We start from the raw sequence: 4,993 nt of genomic DNA, 5'->3' as shown, positions 1-4,993 counted from the left end.
TCATTGTCATTGTCTAAGATATAGCTGGCATCACTCTGGCAGAGTTCAAGAGTGGAAGGAAGCTTGCGGGAAGGACACAGTAGGGGCGGTGCAGGCACTGTGCGCTCAACCATGGTGCACTCTGCAAATAACACCAGCCGTTTCATCTTAACTTTCAGAAGGTCGTCTGCTCCCACAAGGTAAAGCCTTCCCGTTACCCGAGAACTGTGAACGCTACGGGGCTCGGCTTGATAATGAGGCTTCCTGCACCTGCCCAGAAACAAAACCGGCAAAACCAGATGAAACGGTGTTCTCTATGTTCGACAAGTTTATTTTTCCCTCTTGCGGAAACCTGAGCAGGCGTGCCCCTCTAGAAACAGCAAGATATTTGTCTTTTAAGTTCAAAGTAGCTTAAGCAGGGAAACAGAGAAAATATTTAAGCAAAATGAATTCTTGAGAAATTTTGGAATTACCCGCTGGCGCTGTGGAAGGAACTTGAAGGAATGGAGTTTACAGAAAACAGGGGACTAGGCCTCATGGAAAGTGGGGAAAGCTCCCCCCAGTGGAGAGTTACAGGATTGTAGGGAGAGGGAGGGAAGGATCGGACCTTCTTTTGTTTAAGCTATAATTATCCCCCAAACTTTAAAAGCGTCTGGTGCCCGAAATACCCTGTGTAAGTGATGTTTTGGAGAAAGAACAAAATATGAGGAACATCTTAGAAATCCACATTGAGTGGCCAGCGGCAGAAAGGAGCATAGATCTCCAGATGAAAACAGCAGTTTCCAGCTGCTTGTGGATTAACTCTTGCTTTTCCAAAACGTTGTCAGCTTTACGACTCTGTCTGCAGGTTCCACACAGAGGAAACCAAGCAACCTCACTTGGAAAATTATTAAGGGTAAAAATTGCATGTGTGCGGTATGGTTTAATTTCCATTGTCAACCAGACTGGATTTAGAACAACCTTAACCTTCCTAAAGCTGCGACCTTTTAATACAGTTCCTCATGTTGTTGTGACCCTAAACCATAAAATTATTTTTGTTGCTAGCCAGGCGGTGGTGGCGTTCACCTTTAATCCTAGCACTCAGGGAGAGGCAGAGGCAGTAGGAGCTCTGTGAGTTTGAGGCCAGCCTGGTCTACAGAGTCAGTTCCTGGACAGCCAGAGCTACACAGAGAAATCCTGTCTGGAAAAACCAAAAGAGAACAAATATTTTTTTCATTGCTACTTCATAATGGTAACGTTGTTACCGTTATGAATTATAGTGTAAATATCTGATAAGCAGGAGATCACAGACCCCTATGAAATGCTCATTCGACCCCCTCCCCACATATTTAGAATCACTGACCTAAGAGCTCCACTTTTGGGTGTGTCTGTAAGAGCATTTCTAGGATAGAGTAACTGTGCTGGAGAGATGGCTCAGAGGTTAAGAGTTATGGAAGAAGACTCAAGTTCAGGTCCTAGGACACACAGAGTGGCTCACAAACATCTGTAACTCCAGTTCCAGAGGCTCTGACGCCTTCTTCAGGCCTTCACAGACACCAGGCATTTGTATGATACACAGACATACATGAAGGCAAAACACCCATGCATACTAAATAATAATAAAATATTTAAAATACTAAAGATAAAATTAATAATGATGATAATAAAAATAATATATAATAAAATTTTATAAACACGTGTTCCTGATGCATTATCTGCTCCCAAGATATCTGTGATAAAAGAAAGGAAGGAAGGCACCAAGCAAAGAAAGGCCAGTCAATAGACCACTAGACGGAGCAATAGATTCTTGCCTAACAAAGTATTGATTCCTGGAAGGCCAGTCATCCATTTTCCACTTTTTATGTTCAATTTGTTGGTCTGGAAGATACAAAACGTTAGAGTTTTATTTACAGATGTGGCACATTGGGGGAAACTTTTTGCTATCTTCTAAGTTCCCAGCCCAAGAACTGATTATTCTGATTTATTAACCTTCTGGTATTACTAACAATCCCTCTTTCTGACTAATTGCTAAAGACATCTGTCTCCTTGCAATTAGTGACTTTCACTGCAATCTCCTCTGGAACATTTTTTATGATAGCTGCCTAGTAACCCATTGACATAAGAACCCACTCGCTCTTTCCCATTGCCCTGTATCTACCCTGTTTATTCCCCTAATAAACGAGACTTGATCAGAATCCTGTCTTGTCTCCATCTCTTCTGTCTCTTGTCCGTTTCAATTCTCACTCCCCCACCTAGGGTCTCCGTTAACTAACCCGCGGGTCAGGGCAACACATGACATGTTAGCCACATCTCACAGTGTTTGGTGAGACATGGCACAGGTAAATCATGAGCCCAATTCTTTATCTTATATAACACTACATAGACAGTGGGCACTGAACGCTGAAACTACAGATAGAATTTCAATATCAAAACATTCACTAAGGCTGCATGCAATTTTTTTTAATTTATTTATTATGTATACAATAATCTGTCTGTGTGTGTGTGTGCCTGCAGGCCAGAAGAGGGCACCAGACCCCATTACAGATGGCTGTAAGCCACCATGTGGTTGCTGGGAATTGAACTCAGGACCTCTGGAAGAGCAGGCAATGCTCTTAACCTCTGAGCCATCTCTCCAGCCCCTGAATGCAATTTTTTAAATGTTAAACAGAAATATCAACTTGGAATCATTTTGATCATTGCAATAGTTTGGTCTTTCAATAAAAATTTTCAGAGTTTTAATAGAAATATGTATAAATTACTAAAACAATTTAAATTTAAACATTTTTTACATTTACTTAATGCTTTTGATGTAGATATTTCAACTTTTGTTCATTTTTCCCCCAAGACAGAATTTCTTTGTGTAACAGCCCTGGCTATCCTGGAACTCACTCATAAACCAGGCTGGCTTCAACTCACAGAGATCCACGTGCTTCTGCCTCCTGTGTGCTGGGGATTAAAGGTGTGTGCCACCATCACCCAGCATTTTGTTCAATTTTTATACCATAATCTTTTAAGTATTCTCTAGTCTAAAATAACAAATTATGTGAAATTCTTCATAATATAACATAAGTAGCGATTTTGCTGAAATAAAGGAAAGAAAATTAATTTATGGCATAGACACAAATATATGAAATATTTTTGCTAACATACTGTATAAAACACATGGGCCGTAGAAAGCATTGCTGCCCACCCCATGCCTGTGACCAGAGCACCAAATGTCTTCTGCTCCTTATTATTCTATCCACTGTAGCCAACACTGTGCTACATTTTAGCCATAGAGAAGCCAGAGCTTTCATATAATCTCTGTTGGCATACAACTCAGAAAGAGGACAAAAGGCATCTCCCTTTCCTCACCCTGTTTCTAACCCAGATACATTATAATTTACACAAGTTTCTTGAAGACAACATATTGTTAATTCGCGGGACAGTGGTGGCGCACGCTTTTAATCCCGCACTCGGGAGGCAGAAGCAGGCGGATCTTTGTGAGTTTGAGGTCAGCCTGGTCTACAAGAGCTAATTCCAGGACAGGATCCAAAGCTACAGAGAAACCCTGCACATCTTCCCCTCTGTTTACACACTCCACTGCCCTACTAAGCACATACTGCGTGGCAGATCGTAAAGGGGACAGCCCTTAACTAAAAAACAAAACAAAGCAAAACACAGGCTTATCACGGATCGCTCCAGGAGCACAGCTGGTAGGCCTCAAACTTGAAGACTGGCTGAGGTGTCTATTAACATAACAAAGTGGACCTGGCTGCCAGGTTCTCCCAGAATCCCTCAGTCCTCACTTGTCAGGGTCCTTCTGACTAACTCACCCCGCTTCCTATCCTAAACTTCTCCAACCCTGGGCCTGGGCTGCTCTTTTAGCTACCCTTCCCTATATAATTCAACCATTTGGGGTACCTTTTTCCTCTACTCTTTACACTCCTGACTCTCCTCTGTTTCCACCCCACTCTCCACATTGGGCCTGGCTCAAGGTCACTTCAGTCTGGACTCTCTCCCAGACGTCTCTGCCTCTGCCTCTGCTCTCCCTTTTATAAGCAATTACAGACGGTCTCCTCCAACCACACCTAGGAGCAGTCCTAGCCTTCCTTTTTTATTTCTTCTTTTTTTTTTCAACAACAATTTCTTTTTTTCTCTCTCTCTCCTAGCATAGTGCCTTGTGTGTTTTACTCATTCATTCAACAAACCTTCAGTTTTACACAAAGGACCAGTAACTGTAAAGTGCAACAATCTTTCCAAAAAAATTGGAATCAAGCATTACCTGTTTCAAGTACCCCAACAGTCTAATTTAACATTCACACTCCAGGTTTTACACTAAGAGCCCCAAGTTTCCACGCTAGGACCTTTTAATGTTTATCAGTGCTCTAATCCAAAACAAAAACTGTAGCTTTACGTGGCGGTGTATACCTTTAATCCCACCACTCAGGAAGCAAGATCAGCCTGAGGGCTACAGAGGGAGACTTTGTCTCAAAACACAAAGCTCTGAAAAGTTAATAAGTGTATTGACTCTGAAAGTGTAGTTCCCTACGTTCTGTGAATAAGTTCTTAAAACGCAACACTAGAGAATTTGAGACTCGGGTAGTTAATTAAAATCTAAACCAGTCGAGTGACCTAGGACTTTTTACAGATCTGCGAAGGTCAAAGGAGTCATTATTCTTTAAGGACAACCGCGTAATGAAAATGTAGATCGTTGCGGTAAAGAGCGCAATGTAATTTTCTGAGTGTCTCCACAATAAACAACCACGACGCTCAGCAGCAAAAAGTGGTTAAGACGCGCCCTCAACCCTGTGCCAAAGAGGAGGTAACCGCAGGACACGGCAAGGGGACGAGGGGCGTGGCAACTCAGAGGCCGGCCCCGGAGAGGGTGTGGCTATGGGCAAGAACTGGGAAGGGGCGTGGTTCGGGTGACCCTTTGAAGGGAAGAGTAGTAAATGGCCCGGAGATGGGCGGGGCCAGGGCGGGGCTAATCGAGCCCGCGTCTATGGGAGGGGGCGTGGTCACCGCGGACTACGGCGCCCGCCGCTCCCGCCCC

Source organism: Chionomys nivalis, chromosome 13 (assembly GCF_950005125.1).
Source record: "Chionomys nivalis chromosome 13, mChiNiv1.1, whole genome shotgun sequence".
Taxonomy (NCBI): domain Eukaryota; kingdom Metazoa; phylum Chordata; class Mammalia; order Rodentia; family Cricetidae; genus Chionomys; species Chionomys nivalis.
Note: the sequence above shows the minus strand (reverse complement) of the source record.